Here is a 9,346-nt window from a genome sequence, read left to right as displayed (position 1 = left end):
TTGGAAACTGGTCAGTAGGGCCACACACAGGCACACTTGATAAGGCATCAATTCTACTCCTAAGGTATACCCAACAGAAATGTATACATTTGTTTGCCAAAACAACAATAGATACAAAAGTGTTACAGAGGCACTGGAAAAACTCAAATTCTAGAATAGGTGTAGGTGGATCCATTGACATATTCCATTCTCAAATGGATACTATTCAGAGAGAATTATCCATATGTACATGCAAAATTATGGCTGAATCAAGAAAATAGCAGAGAGGATGAGGGGAATAAGGGGAAGGTGGGAGAATAGTTACAGTAAGGCAAGTTTCCAGTACCTTATCTGAAGGAATACAATATTAACTCAAGTATATACTACTAAGTAAAAGATGCACAGTGGAATACCTAATGCAATCACTGAAAACAGAATGCAAAGAAATTAAGCTTAAAAAGCCAATAGAGGAATTTATAAAAACGGATGTGGCAAATAGAGAACACCAAAATGGCAGACATAAATCAAAACATTAATAATTACATTAAATGTAAGTGGATGAAAAGCACAAGAAACAGATTTTGCCTGACTACTCCAATTTTTTTTTTTTTGTATTTTTCTGAAGCTAGAAACGGGGAGAGACAATCAGACAGACTCCCGCATGCGCCCGACCGGGATCCACCCGGCATGCCCACCAGGGGGCGATGCTCTGCCGTGACCAGAGCCACTCTAGCACCTGGGGCAGAGGCCAAGGAGCCATCCCCAGTGCCCAGGCCATCTTTGCTCCAATGGAGCCTCGACTGCGGGAGGGGAAGAGAGAGACAGAGAGGAAGGAGAGGGGGAGGGGTGGAGAAGCAGATGGGCGCTTCTCCTGTGTGCCCTGGCCGGGAATCGAACCTGGAACTTCTGCACGCCAGGCCGACACTCTACCACTGAGCCAACCGGCCAGGGCTGACTACTCCAATGTTTTAAATTTTATTTATAAAATTAAACTTAACAGGGTGACATTGATCAATAAAAGTAGATAGATTTCAGGTAAACATCTCTATAGCATTTGAACAGTCGATTGTGTCATGTGCCAATCACCCAAAATCAAATCATTTTGTCACCATATATTTGTTCTTTAGTCTCCTCCCCTGCAACTACTCCAACTTTCTAATGCTTACTCTTTCTTTTATAATTTTGAATGTTTTGTTTTATTAATATTTTAGAGAGAGTAAGGGAGAGAGCAGGAGAGATAGGAACATCTGTTCCTGTGTGTGCCCTGATTGGGTATCAAACCAGCAACCTCTGTGCTCTGGGACAATGCACTAACCAACTTAGCTATCTGACCAGGGCACGATGCTTATGGAGTATCTTTTCCTATTCTGCTTTCAACCTACTTTTTGTGTTTGTTTATTTATTTTTATTTTGAGAGTATGTTTATTAAAGCTGGGGACAATGAAACAAGGAAGGGCTTAGTTAGGATAGAAGAAGCAACAGGAAAGATCCTAGGCATGGCTGCTTTGGATGAGAAATGGAAGTCACAGAGACAGAAGTTAGCCAAGTGAGGCTGCTCTTAGCTCACTGAAAAGTCAGAGAAAAGGGTGCGTTGGAGACAGGTTCAGGGAGTTAGCCCAGGACAAGCTGCCACTGCCTATTGCTCTCCTTGTTGCAAGTCTCATGGGGACTCTTAGAGTTTGAGATACATACCTGAGAGGGAAGAAAGTATGGACATGTTCCTGAGAGGGAGAGCTCCCCCACCATTTTTGTATTTTAAAGAATGTTGTTTGGAGCCCTGGGTGGGTAGCTCAGTTGGTTAGAGCCTGGTCCCAATAGGCCAAGGTTGCAGGTTCAATCCCCAGTCAGGGCACATATAAGAATCAACCAATAAATGCATGAATAAATGGAACAACAAAATTGATATTTCTCTCTCTGCCTTCCTTTCTCACTAAAATCAATTTAAGAATGTCTTTTGTACACAGAATATAGTTGAATCTTGTTTGTTTGTTCATCTTGACAGTCTATCTTTTTTTACTTTTAGCTGGGGGGCGGGGAGGGCGAGAGAAGAGAAACATCAACTCATAGTTGTATCACTTCAGTTGTTCATTGGTTGCTTCTCAGACACGCCTTGAGGAGGGAGTGGGGGACTCAAGTCAAGCCAGTGACCCCTTGCTCAAGCCAGCAACCTTGAGCTTCAAGCCAGTTACCTTCAGGCTCAAGTCAGTGACCATAGGATCATGACAGGCTTCACGACAAAACAGGCTTCATGACAAAAATTATCAGAAAAAGCGACATTTTATAAAGAAAGGGTCAACACATCAGTAATATGGTAGCAGTGCTATAAGAGATTTAAAGCTGTAAATTACTCTAAGGAGTAGATTTGGTGTAATTATTAAGGATTCTAGGATTTTTGGATGGTAAATGAGCAATGGCTTCAACTTAAAGTCAGCAGCTGCATTAGACCCTAACGAGAGTCTGCCTGTCCTTTGAAGCCAGGCATTGACTTCTCCCCTCCAGCTGCACAAGTCCTAGATGGCATCTTCTTCCAAAAGAAGACTTTCGTCTACATTAAAAATCTGTTTAGTGTAGCTGCCTTCATTAATTATCTTAGATCTTCCAGGTAATTTCCTGCAGCTTCTACATCAGCACTGGCTGCTTCAACCTTGCACTTTTATGTTGTAGAGACAGCTTCTTTCCTTAAACCTCATGAACTAACCTCTGCTAACTCCAAACTTTTCTTTTGTAGTGTCCTCACAGAATTGAAGAGTGTTAGGGCCTTGCTCTGGAGCAGGGTAAAACATTCTCCATATCAGCAATAAGGCTGTTTTACTTTCTTGTCATTTGTGTGTTCACTGGAGTAGCACTTTTAATTTCTTCAGGAACTTTTCCTTTGCACTCACAACTTGCCTAACTTGTGGCCCTCTGCTTTTTACATGCTTTCCTCACTAAGTTTAACCTAGCATTTGACTGAAAGTGAGAGACAATGCAACTCTTCCTTTCTCTTAAGAGGCCATTGTAGTTATTAACTGACTTAATTTCAATATTACTGTCTCAGGGGATAGGCAGGCCCAAGAAGAGGGAGAGAGATGGGGGAATGGCCAATCAGTGGAGCAGTCAGAACACCCACACCATTAAAAGATTAAGTTGCCATCTTATAATAAGCATAGTTTGTGGTACCACAAAGCAATACAACTGTAACATTAAAGATCACTGATTATAGATCACCATTGCAAATGCAGTAATAAAAAATTTTGAAGTATTATAAAGAATTACCAAAATATGACAGAGACACAAGTGAGCAAATGCTTTTGAAAAACTGAGGCTGCTAGGCTTGTTCGATGCAGGGTTGCCAAAAACATTCAATTTGTAAAAACGCATTATCTGCCATGTACAATAAAACAAGGTTTGCCTGTACAAAGCTACAGTAATCACAACAGTGTGGTACTGCCTGACCAGACGGTGGTGTAGTGGATGGAGCATCGGTCTGGGACACAGAGGACCCAGGTTTGAAGCCCTGAGGTCACCGGTTTGCGCGCAGGCTCATCCAGCTTGAGCACGGGGTCGCCAACTTGAGTGTGGGATCACAGACAAAACCTCGTGGTCGCTGGCTTGAAGCTTAAGGTTGCTATTTTGAGCCCAAGGTCACTGGCTTGAGCAAGGGGTCACTTGCTCTGCTGTAGCGCCCTGGTCAAGGCACATATGAGAAAGCAATCAATGAACAACTAAGGTGCCACAACAAAGAACTGATGCTTTTCATCTCTCTCCCTTTCTGCCTGTCTGTTCTTGTCTGTCCCTCTATCTCTAAAACAAAACAAAACAATGTGGTACTGGCACAAAGACAGATATACAAACTAATAGAATAGACAACTCAGAAATAAACCCTCACATATATGGTCATCAACTGCTTTTCAACAAAGGTGCCAATACAATTCAATGGGGAGGAAAGAACAGTTTTTTCAACAAATGTTGCCGGGAAAACTAAAGTAAATATCCACATGTAAAAGAATGAAGTTGGACCCTTACCTTATAACAGATACAAAATTAACTCAGAATGGATCAAAGACCAAAAGTTAAGAATTAAAATCATAAAACTCTTAAAATAAAACAGAGAAAAAATATTCATGACATTGGATTTGGCCATGATTTCTTGCATATGACACCAAAAGCACAGGCAAATAAAAATAATGATTTCATCAAAATTTAAAACTTTTGTAAATTCAAGGACACAGTTAAGAGTAAAAAGACAACCCACAGAATGTAAGGAAATATTTGTAAATCCATATATCTCTTAAAAGAGTAATATCTAGAATATTTAAAAACTATAACTCAACAAAATAAAAAGTCCAACTTAAAAATGCATAAAGGAGGCGCTGGCCTTTTGGCTCACTGGATAGAGCGCTGGCCCAGCGTACAGACATTCCAGGTTCGCACAGAAGAGAAGCAACCATTTGCTTTTCTCTCCCTCCCCCTCTTTTCCTGCTTCTCCCACAGCGAGTGGCTTGATTGGTTTGAGTATTGGCCTCAGGCCCTGAGGATAGCTCAGTTGGTCTCAGAATGTCAGCCTCAGGTGCTAAAAAGAGCTCAGTTGATTGGAGAAGCTGACCTTAGACAGGGGTTGCCAGGTGGATCCCAGTTGGGGCGCATGCGGAAGCCTGTTTCACTATCTCCCCTCCTCTCACTTATAAACAAACAAAATGGGTAAAGGATATAAACAGACAACTCTCCAAAGGAGATATACAAATGGCCAGTAAGCAGGAGGTTCAACATCATGAGTCATTAGGGAAATGCAAAAATCAAAACCACAATGAGATAGATACTGTAACACATGCATTAAGGTGGCTATTACTAAAAAATGAGAACATAATATGCATTAATGGGGATGTGAAGAAAGTGGAACCCTCATACATTGCTGGTGGGAATGTACACAGCTGCTATAAAAAGAAGCCTGGCATGTCACCTAACCAATGGTGGTGAAGTAGAGAGCGTGAACCTAGGATGCTGAGATCCCAGGTATGAAACCTCAAGGTCGCTGGCTTGGCCTGGGCTCATCTGGCTTGAGTGCTGGATCACTGACATGATCTCATAGCTGCTGGCTTGGGCCCAAGGTCGCTGGCTTGAGCAAGGGGTCACTGGCTCAGCTTAAGCTTCCCAGTCAAGGCACATATGGTAAACAGTTAATGAACACTAAAAAAAGTGATGCAACCACGAGTTGATGTTTCTCATCTCTCTCCATTCCTGTCTCCCTTTCTGTCTCTCTCTCTCAAAAAAAAAAAATAGTTTGGCATGTCTTCAAAGGTTGAACATAAAATTATCATATAATCCAGCAATTCCACTCTTACATATATACTACAAAAGAACTAAAAACAGTAACTCAGCCAGACACTGTATACCAAAGTTCATAGCAGTATTACTTAAAATAGCCAAAAGGTTAAAAAAAGGTCAATGTCCATTTGAATGAATACACAAAATGTGGTTTATATGTATAATGTAATACTATTCAGCCATAAAAAGGAATGACATTCTGATACATGGTATACTACATGGATAAACACTAAAAATGTTATGCTAAGAGAAAGAAGCTTTTTTTTTTTTTTAAATTTTTATTTATTTATTCATTTTTTAGAGAGGAGAGAGGGGAGAGAGAGAGAGAGAGAGAGAGAGAAGGGGGAGGAGCTGGAAGTATCAACTCCCATATGTGCCTTGACCAGGCAAGCCCAGGGTTTTGAACCGGCGACCTCAGCATTTCCAGGTCGACGCTTTATCCACTGCGCCACCACAGGTCAGGCGAGAAAGAAGCTTTTAAACCCAACTTAGGAAGTAGTTCTCACAGGAGGCACTACACTAACGGATGTTTTGAAAGGGTAAAGGTAAGAGTACTACAGGCCAAAGGCAGGCAGGTCATTTCATCAACTCCTCACTTATCCGGGATTTTATACTGTTCTAATATTCCCCCTGTGGACACCTGCACCAGTAGTCTGGCCTGTGGATTAGTTTCTATAGTAAAGGGTATAGTTATGGTTTGTACTAAGGCAGGGGGGTCAGTCCACCTTTCTGTGAAAGGGCAGATGGTAAATATTTATAGCTTTTTGGGCTATAAGTTCTGTCACAACTACTCAGCTCTGCCTTTATAGTGAGAGTATGGCTGAGTTCCAATAAAACTTAATTTAAAAAACAAGCAGCAGAATGGATTTGATGGGAGGGTAGTAGTTTAATGCTTTTATCCCAAGGCAAAGGTGGGGTAGGAGTGGACACAAAAGCAGAACTTAAACTATATACTTTTCCTAATACATCCTATTATTGCGCCCAACAGTGGCCCTATTTTTCAAGTTGCAGCCACTCTGCCTCACCATTGCTGGAAAGTCTTCTGACTCCTTTCTCTTAAAAAAAATTTTTTTTGGCCCTGGCCAGTTGGCTCAGCGGTAGAGCATTGGCCTGGCGTGCAGGAGTCCCGGGTTCGATTCCCGGCCAGGGCACAGAGGAGAAGCGCCCATCTGCTTCTCCACCTCTCCCCCTCTCCTTCCTCTCTGTCTCTCTCTTCCCCTCCTGCAGCCAAGGTTCCATTGGAGCAAAGATGGCCCAGGCGCTGAGGATGGCTCTGTGGCCTCTGCCTCAGGTGCTAGAATGCCTCTGGATGCAACAGAGCGACGCCCCAGAGGGGCAGAGCATCGCCCCCTGGTGGGCATGCCGGGTGGATCCCGGTCGGGTGCATGCAGGAGTCTGTCTGACTGCCTCCGCGTTTCCAGCTTCGGAAAAATGAAAATAAATAAATAAATAAAAATAAATTAAAAAAAATTTTTTTTTCTGGATTCTACAGTCCGCTTTATAGTTCTACGGAGGAAGTAAGAACATGCTAATTTACCACCTTGGCAGGAATGGAAAACCAAGTCAATAATTGTTTTGTGTTTTATTTATATACTTTTGGCAGCAAAATTGTTATTAAAATAAAAATCTGGTCTAGCCTGCCTAGGCTATGGCGCAGTGGATAGAGTGTTGAACTGGGATGCAGAGAACCCAGGTTTGAAACCCCAAGGTCACCAGCTTGAGCGTGGGCTCATCTAGATTGAGCACAGGTTTGAGCGTGGCATCATAGACATGACCGCACAGTTGCTGGCTTGAAGCCCAAGGTCGCTGGCTTGAACAAGGGGTCACTCACTCTGCTGTAGCCCCTGGTCAAGGCACATATGAGACAGCAATCAATAAACAACTAAGATGCTGCAATGAAGAACTGATGCTTCTCATCTCTCTCCCTTCCTGTCTGTCTCTATCTGTCCCTCTCTCTGTCTCTGTCACAAAGAAATCTGATCTATGAACACACTTCACTGCTTCAGTTGAAGAACCTCAAGCTAAATAAAAATACCAATAAAAGCAGCATAACTGGTTACTATTGTGTCTTAAAGATACATAAGAATAATAAAATGCAACAATGTGGTAAGTCAATAACCCCATGTGGGAAATCATGCCTCTTTCCAAATAAAGAATATGACTCATTTGCCATATTGAATTGATATTTATTTCAGGACATGCCATGTCAAAATAAAACAAAAGAGTAACCCTTGCCTTTGACAATAATATTGTATTATAAAAGCACTTTACAGTTCCATCCCATCTTTGAGTATAAGTTACTGGTATATGGGCTAATGATTATCTTAAAACATTTCTCTATTCAGACCCATTTCCAAGTGCTCTGTGAATATTAGAAGGTGATAATAAATGGGAAAAGGAGGAAGAAGAGGAAAGAGAGGGGAATAAGGTTCTCCCAGTTAAGGGTTTTGTTGCAATGAGGGGATGAGGAATTATGAAGATATTTTTGTTGTCTTTTCATCTTTATACTGTGTTAAGTAATGATTACAACATAACTCAGCAGGCTTTTCTTGAGCTGTAACTCAGAAATTTTCTTCCTGCAAATAATGTATTTACAAATGTGTTTATTAACTTACACAGCAATCTCACAATAACTAGTAAAGATTAAAGTGGTGCACTCCTAGTATATTTGTTTGCAGTGTTTTAAGGGAAATACATATTGCGATGGTGATGAAGCTCTAAATTGACTAAACAAAACACCTAAAAATTAAAAGTAGTTTTAAAAAAGACCAAGAAATAAATATCACCAAAGAAAAAAGATTATAGCTTAAATATAAAACTAAATTACTAGTTAATTAACCAAACTATACAGATCTAATAAAAAGTAAAACCATCCTGAAAGACCCAACATTTAAAAAAAGCTAAAAAATAAGGCATAATTCTGTATAATATTGAGTTTTATTTCCATTTTCTCTTTAGCGTCTTCTATATATGCTTTTTCGGAGCTGCCTCTAGGGGCCTATAAGAAAACTTGCTGTTTTCAACTTGACCTCAAATATCCTGAGCAAAGTATTTGCGATTTTGTTGAGTATTCTTTTGTTGGTAAGCTTTAGATATCATTGTTTCTACTGGGCACAGTAGTTTCGATCAAGATGGGAAATTAAATTCTTCCAACAGTTTTTCTCAAAGGCATTTGATTTCTACAGTGCCTTGCCTGAATAGCATTAAAAACAAACAAACAAAAACCCAGGAGAAATCTATTGCTTAAAAAAGTTTAAAAAAAACATAATAACTCTATGTTGACAATTTAAACATCTTAGGAGAGAGTTCATTAGAAGAATTAAATATTAAAAACCTGTCTGGAGCACTTCCACTTTTCTCTCCAAGAGTTTAATATAGAAAGGGTTATTTGTTTTGGTCAGAAATACATTTTGTGTTAATCACTTGTAAGTACTATGTTCATTAGGGTTCATTTTAAAGATGCATTGAACATTTTTCTTATTCAAGTACTGTCTACCATGATAGTTGAGTTTTGGCCTCAAATAAGGTCTATAATTTTCATCAGTGCTCAAGAATAATTTTGGACATCTTGACCCAAGGCCTAGAGCAAGTGATATCACTAAAATTGAAGGATAATTCCAGTGGGCTTGGTCTGACGGCTGCTTTGCCACCTCTTGTCTGTCGTGAAGGAGGGAGAGTAAGACTAGGGAATGGGGTAAGGAAGAGGTGAAAAAAGCAGGACCAAGTAGGTAGGCAAATGCTGCTGGAAACAACCATTCCTTAACCAAGCCACATACTGTTGAGATTTCTATCATTTTGAAGTACATTATCATAACATTAAAAATGAAAAAAAATTAAAATGTATCTAATTTTTAAAGTTATCTCTGGAATATGCTGGAATCGTTTGAACTTTTGGAAAATATAAATAATAAAGACACTGACTTTTTGTGCTTGTGAAGCTAACAGATCATCCCCACGAGACAGGCAGCAATGATGAATTGCAATACATTATTACTGAAGGGAAAAGGTTCAAGCCAATATTCACACTGCAGTCAATGAAAGAGTAAGGGGGCCAAAGCGGTGA

This window comes from Saccopteryx bilineata, chromosome 1 (genome assembly GCF_036850765.1).
Source record: "Saccopteryx bilineata isolate mSacBil1 chromosome 1, mSacBil1_pri_phased_curated, whole genome shotgun sequence".
NCBI lineage: Eukaryota > Metazoa > Chordata > Mammalia > Chiroptera > Emballonuridae > Saccopteryx > Saccopteryx bilineata.
Note: the sequence above shows the minus strand (reverse complement) of the source record.